Source organism: Chironomus tepperi, unplaced genomic scaffold (assembly GCF_022539635.2).
Source record: "Chironomus tepperi strain 1889 unplaced genomic scaffold, CSIRO-AGI_Ctep_v1 contig_364, whole genome shotgun sequence".
Classification (NCBI taxonomy): domain Eukaryota; kingdom Metazoa; phylum Arthropoda; class Insecta; order Diptera; family Chironomidae; genus Chironomus; species Chironomus tepperi.
In genome coordinates, this window is record NW_027226486.1 from 701,372 (window position 1) to 714,080 (window position 12,709).

Consider the following 12,709-nt stretch of genomic DNA (forward strand, 5'->3'; position numbering starts at 1 on the left):
ATTTTTCATTCCATGCCTTTTTGTGCTTTGTGGAATAGTTTTTGAACATTTTACTAAAGAAGTGAAGTAGGAATGTTGGCAATGAAGTGGATTTTGGAAAGGATCAAGCGCAGTTTGTCATCGGAATTGAGATTTTAAAGAAATTTTGAGTTTTATGATTTAAAAGTTTAAGTTTTAAATTTTACAAATTTTTAAATATCAAAAATTTAACGGCCTGTTTATTATCCTCAAATTCGGATCATCCACTTCAGTTTTTTGTAAATATCTCCAACATTTTAAGAGTTGCCATATTTTTGATTTTAGTTTATAATAATGTGACCCAGCCTTGACATTTTTATGTATTTTTAATTTTGTTGGTCCTTAAGATGCATTAGTTGTTCAATTTTTCAGCCAAATCTACTAGATTTAACGCAATAACTGCTTTAAAATTGTCAATAATTGAGAACCCAAAATACTAAATATACGAAAATATAGGTTTAAGTGTACTCTACAAGTATCAAATAGTATATCTCTAAAAACTTCTAAAATGTTGGATATATTTCCAAAAAACTGAAGTGGATAATCCGAATTCGAGGATAATCCACTTTAGTGAAACAGGCCGTAAATTTTTTAAAATTGAATTTTTTAAAATTGAATTTTTTAAATTTTGAATTTTTTAAATTTTGAATTTTTTTAAAATTTTAAATTTCAATAATTTGAATTAAATTAAGTTTTAAATTTCAAAAATTTGAATTAATTTAAATTTTAAATTTCAAAAATTTGAATTAATTTAAGTTTTAAATATCAAAATTTAAAATTTTTAAAGTTTTGAATTTCAAAAATTTAAATTTTGAGATTTTTCAAAAAATTTAAAATTTTGATTTTTTGTTTTAAATTTCAACTTTAAAACAATTTTAAATTCCTTTTCAAATTCCAGCCAATCTGAATTAAAAAGTCCACAATTTCCATCCCAAAAGTCCTTCAAAAAAACTAAAAAAAGAATTCTTTTTTTTTTCATTTTCTAAAATGAAAGGCTTGATATTTTTAGTTCAAGAAAACTTTTCTTTCCCTTTTTCCTTTTGAGCTTCTTTCCTGCCTTTTTGTGAATTTGAAAGAAGAAAAAACTTTTTCATTCCTTTCCAGAAGTAAGTAAAAAAGAAAAGATTTTTTTACTACTTTTTTTTACACTATTAGTACATGCCATACTTCTTACATTTACTTCTCACATCCAACTAAACTTGATAATGGCTTGAAGATTTGTAAATTGAGAAACTTAAGTGTGTGAAAATTAGTTTTAATGAGCTCTATTCCTATAAATTTTTTTTTTCATCTCCTTTTATTTCTCACACTCGTAATGTTGTCGAGATAAGCAAATCTTTTAGCATTTAATGGATATGTTATCACTTATACATATGTGGGTACATAAAGCTTGATGTTATCATTCAAAAGTTTTCACATTTATTTCATCACATTTAATGTCGAGGAAATGAATGAGTTAATTACTTGATGGAAACTATGGTGGTAAGGAGACTTTTTTTTTGGAAAGGAAGTGATAGTAAGGTTGTGGATGAAGAGATGAAGAAGGGGTGTAAGGGAGTATAAGGGAGTCTATGTAAGGGGGTGTAAGGAGTGTTAGGAGTGTAGGATGTGTAGGGGGTGTAGGGGTTGTGCTGGTTTTGGAGTCTTAATCCATTATCTATGAAATATTTGAATTATACTGATGATAAACTGAGTCAAATACTTACCAATCCAGTCCTCTCGCCAAACAGTACACCGTGCCTACACCTATAGGGAATGGTGCAGTTAGGGAACGAGAAATGTTGAATTTGCTTAGAATCAATAGCAAATTTTGGGAAATGTTTAGAATTTTTCACGAAAAACTCTACAAAATTGAAGAATTTTCCGAAAAAATGGAAGTTTGGTTCTTAAACCAATTCCCCAAAATTTAAATAAGAAGTTCCTTTAAAATTGATACTTTGTTTATTTATCTACAAAGTATGTCAATTCTCCTTCTCAATAATTTCTCAGAAAATGAATGTCATGCTCATGTATTGAAATTAATATTTTGATCTTCATAAAAAAACATATTTTTCTTGAGATATAAATGACGATACATGCACAAATGTATCAATTTTTTTTTCATCGCAATCCTTCCTTTGAATGTCTTTTTTATTTCATCAAAAAACAAATTTCTTTGGTTGCAAAATGAAGAAAAAATGGAAAAAATTGGAGTTCTGAGAAATTTATTTTTGGATTTTTGGGCGGATTTTTGAGATTTTTTTGAGTCTAGATCAGTGGAGGGCAACCTTTTTGTGCTATTGGACAACTTGGAGATGCCAAAACCATCGCCGAAACTAAAATCATCAACAAAACCAAAACGATCGCCAAAATGCGCATGGAATCTAGTTCATGACTTTGCAATTGTGTCACGGCAGACAGGTTGTCTAGCACTGCTCTAAATGATGAAAAAATGCAAAAATTCAGTGAAATTGAGTCAAAATCAAGTTGTGGAAGCTCACAAAATGTCCCAAAAATTCCCAAATTAATCCTGGCTGTTCTTGACATGATTTCATTATTTCGGAATGTGTAAAAAATTGCAAATCATGTCAGCAAGTGCTAGATACTTTAAGACTCTTCAAAGTTTCCACCCCTTGATCCAAACAGTTCCAAAAATCAATTAAAACCAAAATTTTCATCAACAACCTTCAAAGGATCTCAATAAAAATTTTCATTGATTAATCACACTCGAACAACATCACAAAATAAATCTCTTAAGCTCTAAATTTAGCATCTGATTAAACCCAACACCTCCCCCTCAAAAAAGACACGTTTCATCATCAACAACAAAACAAGTTTTAAATTCATTCCTCATATACAGTTTGTTCCATTCTCGGAAAGGATTAGAAAACGAGACAAAATTAATTTTTTTTTCTATTTCACATTCCATCCCATTCATCCACGCCATTCAAGCGAAACTTAAAGTGATAACAAGCAACATGCTGGTGACTTGTTGACATGTGTAAATCTCACATAACATGCAGAATGTTATCAAAGATCCACTGGACGTGTTTATAGGAAGAAAGAATGTGTGCAAAAAAAAAAAAAAGGCGACAAGTCTCAAGTGGATTAATGTGCTTGAAAATTGTGGATGATTGTGATAAGGAGAAGGATGGATGGTGATGAACATGATGATGAAAATTATATTGTTGCATGGAGATTATTCAAGAGGCTAGATAGAAATTAAGTTGAAGGTTGTTGAATGAATGACGATGATTGGATAGGTAATGATTAGATTTTTCAAGGTTGAGGATGTGAATGAGGTGGATGAGCATGGATGTTCATGGTTCATGTGCACTTGAGTGACAATTTGTTGGATTTTGTGGATGAATTGTGGGATTTTTTGTTATGGTTGATGGAAATTGGAGGTTTTGGATTCAATATGGCAAGTTTGGGAGTTTTGTGAGTCGTCCCCATCCTCCCCCCTTAGTTTGGGGGTGGTAGGTGGTTAAGAGAGGATGTTCTGCTCGTGATTCTATTAATTAACCTAATTACGATTTATTCTACTTTCAATGTGGCTTTAGATGATTATGACGTTGCCATGACGTCATGAATGCATTTGGACCGTCATCGTCATGATGCATCCCTTGGGGCTTCTTCATAATTGGGAAGACTTTTGACAATAATCAGCAAAATATGCAACAATTCACAAAGTTTTGAATAACCATTCATATAAAATACACAAAACGTCAAAGTCAACCATTGATCCACAATATTGATCAAATATTTTCCACAATTCCATCAAATATGATACCATTAAATCCAATTCATCGTTATTCATCTAAATTAACAGCAATTAACCTCATTTTACATCAATTGTTTCTACATATATATCTTTGTGTTTTATTGCATGAAAAATACCATATTTTCATGCATTATTACATATAATATAAATAAATTGACACAAATTAATTCAATGATAACGTAATTACCCGCAAAAAAATGTTTAATAGCTGTAGGTGTATTAATATCAAACGCAATATTTCCAAGAATCCAGACAAGTGCAAAAATATTTATAGGCTATGTAGGTATTATAAATAAAAGTTTTTTATTTTGGAAGTATATCTTTAGTAGGAAATTAAAAATGTATGTAATACCGGTATTAACATACTTCCTTGGCTGGTTGAACAGATCAATTGTGATCCATGCCCTAATAGACAATAAACATGCCTTCATGGTACAGACAGACCACAACGGTACCAAAAAGCAGTCTCTTTGCTTTTTAGGGATGACCTCACATAAAGTTGGCAGGACTACAAAGTGGAGAAGCTTCCATTGGAATCCGAACTTCAATAGAGTCATTTAAAGGACAGTACATCAAATGGAGGCGTCTTTTTGTACTTTTGGGATCCGGATTCCCAAAATCCTGTCAATTCTACTCCCACAGATGTCATATGAAACTCGTTCTATCATTGAAAGGTACATCCCCGAGCGGCATTTTTTGGCAATGGCAGCTATGTGGCAGCCTTCACACTGCCTTGCCATGTTTAAAGCTGCCACAAGGCACTGCCATATATGTTCACCTTGTGGCTGACATATAATTGCCTTGTGATTGCCTTTTGCTTGCCGTCCAGTTGCCTTGTAAGATCGCCTCATGGTCACCTCGTGGTTGCCTTATGACTACCTTGTGAATGCCTTGTGACTGCCTTCAATAACAGTAGAGTAACAATTTTTCCATGCGTTCTTCATTTGAGTTTTAATTTTTCAAGTGTTAACATCGCTGACAAAAAAAATTGGCAAAATAATTAATCTAGAGTGTATAGTGGACCTAACAAAACACAAAAATCGTTGAAATACAACAGGAAAACGATGTAAGTAATGGAATTTAAATAAAATTAAGTGATAATGTGAAAGACAAGAAAATATATGTGAAATTTTGATAAACAGTGGAAAGTGAAATTTAAGACAATTGCTGTCAATTAATTGAGTGTACATGTTACAAAGACCAATCACTCCATTAAAGAAGGAACGTATAGTGAATAAAAATCAAATTTTCTTAGATTTTTCTTTTGATTTAGCCAAATCAATCACCGCCTTGTGACTGCCATGTGACTGCCATGTGACCACCGTCAACAATAATATGCGTCCACGTGTTTTCAAATTGAGAGGTAACATTTAAATAATAAAGAGATTAGAAAATTTAAGGTATGTATCTAGTTGTGTACCATTTTATGCACAAAAAATATTAAACTAAATGCCCATTTTCATTTCAGGTCGAATTCATATGAAAAATTACCCTGGCGATCTTTGTTTGTTTCGTGATGCTGTCAATTTTCATACTTAAGGAGTGAACGAAAAGTTAGATGAAACCAGTAATTGCATGCACACAGAAAACCGTATAATTCATGATGACAAAAATAATAAAGTAATAAATAAAATGTGAAAATTATTTTATTGATTTAATAAAGAGAAAATTATTACCTAACTGAAAAATAAAATTTAAATTATGTCTTATTATAACAGTTTTATTACAGATTTCAGAAGGCAGTAACAAAGCAGGCAGACGGCACTTTCAAGGCAGTGCCATTATATTACCTTGATGACCGCCGCATAAGCGCCTTCATGTCACCGCCACGGCGATGAAAAGGCAAGGCAATCTAACGGCAATGGCGGTTGTGTGGCAGCCGCTCAAGCGGATAAATCGACATCTGGGAGCGCCACCAAGGCAGAAAGGCAGTCGTATGGCGAATATCGTTCTGCCTTGATTCAAGGCAGTCGGCAGCCGGCAGCGCCGCATGACTGCCATTTGGCTACCACAGGGACGGTTGGTGCCGCTCGGGATCGTCTGTACCCGAGAGCTTTATGGTGTAAATTCGGCAAAATATATGGCTTAAGGTCGATATGAATCTAGCGAGATACTGAATTGATGCTGAATTTGATGAAATCAACTCATTGTCCCTTCCAAGAAGCAACATTATGTTTTGGCATACAAAAATCGACTCAAGTCGACTCGACTTCCTAAAAAATTCGACTCAACCTCAACCCCTGCCTTCATATCACTCAAAACTGCCCTCATTGATGTATAATAGCCCAAAAAAAAAATCAACAATATCACTCATCAAATAAATATTTACCGCCAAACGTGAAGCAATATCACCTTGATTAATACAAAAGTAAACAACAATTCATATTAAAGTTGTTTGCCTACCGGAAGGACAACGCGGGGTCGACACCAAAACAAAAAAAAATGATTCACATCATCAAAGTAATTAATCAAACAATTTGACTGTCCTACCATGCTACATATATCACACAAAATTTACTACCATATCCTTAAATTGTGAGAATTCTCACACAAGTAGGTACACATGTATGTATGTACTGTAATGGGGAGGATTATCAAGTGTACTAACATCAAAAAAAAAAGGCCATAAGCAAACAAAATCCAAACAGCAAATGCAAATATCCTTCCATATATTCACATACTCACGTTCATCATTACTATTATTATCGTCATTAAGCAGTAAGAAGTAAGACGGAGGGAACAGGAACAGACTGGAAATTGGAACAGAAAAATTTCTCTCAAAATTCTCTCTCGGTTTTTCATGACTTCGGCACTGTCGTTGGTGCATTTTCAACCCGAAAATGAGAAAGAAAAAAAAAAACGGAAGAAAAATATTTTTTCGGAATCAAATTCAGTCATTCATTCGTTGTCGATTACTAAAGACGTTGACGGTTTCGGATACACAAAAAAACACAAAAAAACAGGAAGAAAAAAAAATATTTTTTGTTGTGCATGACAAAAAAGAAGAGAAATGCAATTTAATTGCTAATTATTGTGAATAGTGAGGCAGGCTTAATAGAATCCAAAAAAATTAAAGGATATCCAATGAAATAAAAGGAATCAAGTGATTGAATACATTTTGATTTTGATAGATTAATGTATTTTGATGGTATGACATCCATACATTATTTGTGATGTGTTACCATAGCTGATAGTGATAATGTCAGTCAGTGAATAAATTACACTTCTTTTTTTTGTGTGTGCTGTTGTTATTGGATGTGCAAATGTTACAAGTGTTACAATCTTCAATCAGATTTATGGGATATTTATACATACAATTTCGATGTGATGAATTTACATAATTTCTTCACTTAAATGGTATTAAAGAATTTTTATACATATATACATATATCCTTAATGGGGTTGGATCATAAATGATGTCTGGGGTTTGTCTGGAGCTTCTTGAATTTATATGAATTTTTTTAGTTTTTTTTCGTGTCAAGAATGATGCCAGGGAGTGGTTTTTTGGGGTCTAAACCTGTCAAGATTGTAAAATTTTGTGATTTTTGAGGTTAGAAATTACAAAATTACCCCAAAAAAATTAGAAATGCTTGAACAGAACAATTGTGATCCATGACCCCATCAACCCCCCATAGATGTCACCTGAAGCTGACTCTATCGTTGGCATCCACTTGACAATTCCCAATTTCAAGTGCTGCACTACAATTTTTGAACCTCATAGCTCGAAGTCGACTCAAATCGGTATGGAGTCAAGTCAATTTGAGTCGAATTTTCCATACAAAATCCGAGTAATAATACTAAATCCCCTAACCGACATCACTTACGATCAAACCCCTTTTTATACATATTTTTTTGATGATACTGCCTTTTTTTCCATTTACGGATTTGCGTTTTGGTAAATTCTCATGTGAATTCTACGCTCTTTTTTTCTGGTGTGTATTCTCGTGTCTGATGGCTGTGAATTTAAATGAAAAAAAATTTCTCACTCAAACATATTTTATCGTTATGGGATTTACTAATGATACTCAATGAATCCCATCGAGTGACACCTTTGAAACTTCGTTTACACTCTTTTTGAGACTTTTTCTGTCTGACGAGTGCCATAGCGACTGCCACTTTTTGTCTTTGAGGGTTTCTTTTTGTGGATTATTATTCTATTTTTTGATGGATATTTTTGTGAATTTTGGTAAAGGTTTTGATTTTGAGGAATTTAATTTTGGTGAATTTTAAGAGTGGACAGCCTTATTTATAGCTTGGATAGCCTTATGTGACAAAGAAGATATAAAAAAAGAATTGAAATTTGGACTAAGGCTTCCCGAAGTCTTGGTCTAAACAAATTCTCAAGAACATGACGAAGACCGAGACCGGGACCAAGATCGGAACGGGTTTGTCTGATCGGAACCAAGAAACTGATACTACTCGGACCTCGGGAACCTAAATTTGCATCTAAAATGATCAAACCTCTCAATAATGACTCAAATAATTCAATAATAAAGAAATCAAATACAAGTCATAGTCAACCTGAATGAAACTCATCTACAATATACATCTAAATATTCCTCACATGTGTCGACCTCTTCATCTCCTTTTTATCATATTTAATTCATAATTTATTTATTTTTTTGGAAATCTAATAAATTATTTATAATACAATGACAAAAAAAGGATAGGTCAAAATGTCAAGTTGAACAAATTCATTATATTTGTATGTTTTGGGATTCGTGGAAATATGTGAGGATATGATGTGTATGTGCGGAATTGAATAAATTTATTTATGATATATTTTGAGAGTGATGGTAAAAATAGAATTATTATTGGATTTTTTTTTATCGGCTTTAAAATGAAGGATTAAGTGGATTTGTGGGATTTATTGAGGTATGGATCTGATTATGGTTCAATCTCGGGATTGATCTGGTGCTGACCGAGCAACACAAATGAAAAACGTTCGGCTGCAGATCATTTTGAAGTCCGTTCCTGATACATTTATTAATACGGAAGTTGCCTTAGAGCAGAAGCCATAAAATGACGTCGAGAATTAAGAATCCGTCAAATTACCACATTCAAACCTGAACCTACAGTTTGTAATGTGATCCGTATCACTTATTTTTACTCTTTTTACGGACATTACTGTCAATGGGGGCTTGTAGCCTAGAAAGATTGGCTAAACTTAGTCTGAGTTGAGTTTCCAGAGCACATGATTCGAAAAAGGACAAGTGAACATTTTTCCATGCCGAATCTCGAACTTATGATCGCTAGATCTTTGTAAATCGGTTAAGTGTCGAAGTACAAGACCATTACGCTAAAGAGCTACTTCGACTCAGTGAATACAAGCCGTATTGCCGTCAAATAAATGCCGTTAATAGACAAAGAGCATGCTGTCATGATACAGTACTACCGCTATAATACCTAAAAGCGCTATCTTTGTCTGTTAGGAAGTTGAACAATTTGATTGGAATTTTCGCAAATTTTTGAGGATTTCTGTACATTTTTTGGCCTTTTTGTTAGCAAATTTATCAAAATTCTGGTCGAATTTCACTTCCCATAATCCTAAAATTCTAAAAATTGATTTAAATTTATAGAAAAATAATAAATTAAATCACCAAAAAAGCCATATTTATAAGCAAGAAAATTTACATCCATAATGCAGCATAATGAAGCAATCAAAAATCCACATATGAATAATATTTTTCAATAATAAAACCCCATTTATGGCATAAAATAAAATAATTTTTCCCCCAACAACATCATAAGCTATTCTTCCACGAATTTCAAACAAAATGCATCACATGCACATAATTTCCATAGAAATGAAACTGCAAAAAAATATATATATCAAATGTGATGAAACAATTGAATGAAAGCTGCACCCATTTATAAGGCATTAAATAATTAAAAAGTCATAATTAATCTTCTTACTTTCTTCAAAATTCATTCATTCATGAAGATGTGCGATGCGATTTTAATTAAAAATTATTATACAATGAATTTCTGTTTCTAAAATATTTTTTTTTGTTTTTTGTGTGTCTGAACATTCGTGATGATGTTCTTGATTTTGTTGTTTTTTGGGATGCTAATGATGCATGCTGTTGAGAGTAGAAATAAAGATTAATTTGGAAACGAGAGAAAAAATTGAGAATTTCAATGGAATTTATTTGTGGTTTTGAATAAGAAATGAATTTTTTTGAAGGTTTAGACACTAGAGATGGGGTCAGTCCCCTATCCACCTGGAAGTTTTTAAAAATGTCTTTATATTGCTTGGATTTTTGCAGACAAAAATTCAAAAATAAATCTAATTTTGGGCATTTCTCACCAAAGATGGGACAAATGAGCCACACAGGTTTAGCTGAGCCTTTAGTTCACTTTAGATCATTTGTGTCACTCGGGCCTATCCCTCCACCTTCCAAGAAATTCATGAAAAGTTATATCATTGCTATCCTTTTTCGAAAAATCACTACCTATGCTGCCCTGTATAAAAATTGTACAATTTTTCCAATTTTCATTAAATTTAAATAAGTTTGTGAAAATTCGGCAAAATTTCTAATTCAAATCAGAGCCTGTGCCTTGAGACTATTAGAAATAAAGAGACAAAATTAAATTTTGTTGAAACAAATTCGAGAAAATCGCAAAATAAAGTAATATTTGACAAATAATTCTTAAATAATCTTAAAAAGATTACAAATAAAAATTGAAAATTCCCCAAATCAGCATTATAAATTTATATTCACAAATGTCAAAGATCAAGCACAAAAACTTCACAAATTGATAAAAATTCTTAAATTTTAAATTCAATTTCTTAAGAAAACAGCACAAAAAACATCATCTAAAGGAAGCAACAAACATGCAAAAAATCTTCAATACACAATAAACTCCATTCACAAAAAACAGAACAAGAAGCTTGCCCTGCTTTTAAAGAACCTACATGACATAAAATTTATTCTCATTCTTAAAGATTGTGACTTTGCTTGCTCAACCTTCCGCATTCTTTTTTCATCCTGTCGACACAAGTCTCATCTTATCTCATTAATATCAATTTTTTCTTTTTTTTTTGGTCTTGTATGTAGGATGGATGAAGAAAAATGAGAGATGAATGTGGATGAGGAGGATGTTTTTTGGGAATGTTGTTATTTTAGTGATTTTTTACAATTTTGTGGTCAGTGGATTGTTCAGTTTGGAAGTTTGTGAAGAATATTAGCTGAAATTAACCATCATGATGGATTTATGAATTTATATTGCAGGAATTGACTCATATTTAGGTCGGCTAGATGCTGTATTTTTCCGGGACGCTGCTGTACTTTTCAGTCTTGCTGCTGTGTCCCAACAAAACCTCAAAATGTCTCAATTTTCAAGAAGTCGAAAATTCCATACAAATATTGGAATTTTTGAGAAACTTTTAACATTTTCCTTCTGATTGACCTAATAATTGGCTATGAAGCTGTCTTTAACGCTGGCTGTCCACTTTTAATCACCATTGTCATGTGGTACATTATCAACCTCTTTCCAAGAGTTCTTTGGCCATCCTCGTATTCTTTTGCAATCAGAAAATACGAAAATTTGTCGAATTTTTCGATTTTTTCTTCAAAATTTTCAGCAAATTTAGGAATTTTTCAAATTTTTACAAACTTACGAAATTGAATTTTCTAAATTTTTGATTAAAAAAACTGCAATTTTCAAATTTTTTACATGTAGAGTTTTGGATTAAAAATCTGAAATTTGTGAACTTTGAAATTTTCACATTTTCAATTTAAAATACGCAAATTTTCAACATTTTTCATGATTCATGATTTTAATCAAATTTAAATTAATTTTCCACAATTCAACTTGATGATTTTAAGTCCAACTAACAGAACTTAAATTGACTTTTTCTATTAAAAAATCCAAACATTTTTCAAGATTTCTATCAAATCCAAACGTAAAATCCATTAATTTAAAATTTAAAAACTCTTTTCGCAACTGCAATTATTAAAGATCCTTTCTCTTTTCACTTCTTTACAATTTTTCTCTCTGAAACTTAATTTTTCTTTATTAAAAAGCAGCAAAAGAACTGAATGGAAAAAAATAAGACAGAAGAATAGAATCCAAAATAATGAACTAAAATTACTAAGAAGAAATGAGATTTTGTACTGAAAATAAAGTCCTTAAGATTCCATTGACTCTCCCTCAACAATCATTATTCCTTCCTTCATCTCTCAGCTTTCTATTTACTAAAATTTATATACACATATTTATATAAATGCGATAAAATACTGTGGTGTAATTTGTTACTGAATGCGATTCGGAAATGAATTGCTGAAGAAAAAAAATAAATTTCAAAAATGTAAGAATAAAAATAAATGGATTTGACGAGACGAAATGAGTTGAGCTCTCTCGTAGTCTTTTGAAGGGTGAAATTAAAGGATTTAATGAAGTCACGAACTATCTCGATTTTTAGATTGAATTGAACAATTTTTTAGGAGCTTTGAAAAATCTTTTACGTTCTCGTCATGGTGATGAACATTTTCAATTTAATGTGAAATGAAAGAAAAAAGTAATGGAAATAATTTTTAAGATGATTATGTAATATGAAATTCATGGAACGTTGAGCATGCATTGTCTGTGGGAGGTTTTATTGTGGTTTGGTGATCTGTAGAAGTGCAAGTTAAAGGAGGTCGATGTCATAAATTCTTGGAAATGCTTTGTGAATTAAGGTTAATTTATGGAGTTTGTTAACCGTATCAGCCAGATTGACATAATGTTGAACGGATTCAGCCAGATTAAATTAATTTTGAACCGATTCAGCCAGATTAAAATAATTTTGAACCGATTCAGTCAGATTAAAATAGTTTTGAACCGATTCATCCAGATTTTATTAATTTTGAACCGATTCAGCCAGATTTAAATAATTTTGAACCGATTCAGCCAGAATAAATGAATTTTGAACCGATTCAGCCA

At 31.8% G+C, this 12,709-nt stretch overlaps 1 long non-coding RNA gene across 1 annotated transcript in view; it reads left to right on the forward strand.

Moving 5' to 3' along the window:
- The first annotated feature begins 6,697 nt into the window (after positions 1-6,697).
- LOC139095419 (uncharacterized) overlaps positions 6,698-12,709 on the forward strand; it is a 47,369-nt gene continuing 41,357 nt past the window's right edge. The window contains exon 1 of the long non-coding RNA XR_011544868.1: positions 6,698-7,138. This is a non-coding gene — a long non-coding RNA (uncharacterized lncRNA). The remainder of the gene's footprint in view (positions 7,139-12,709) is intronic.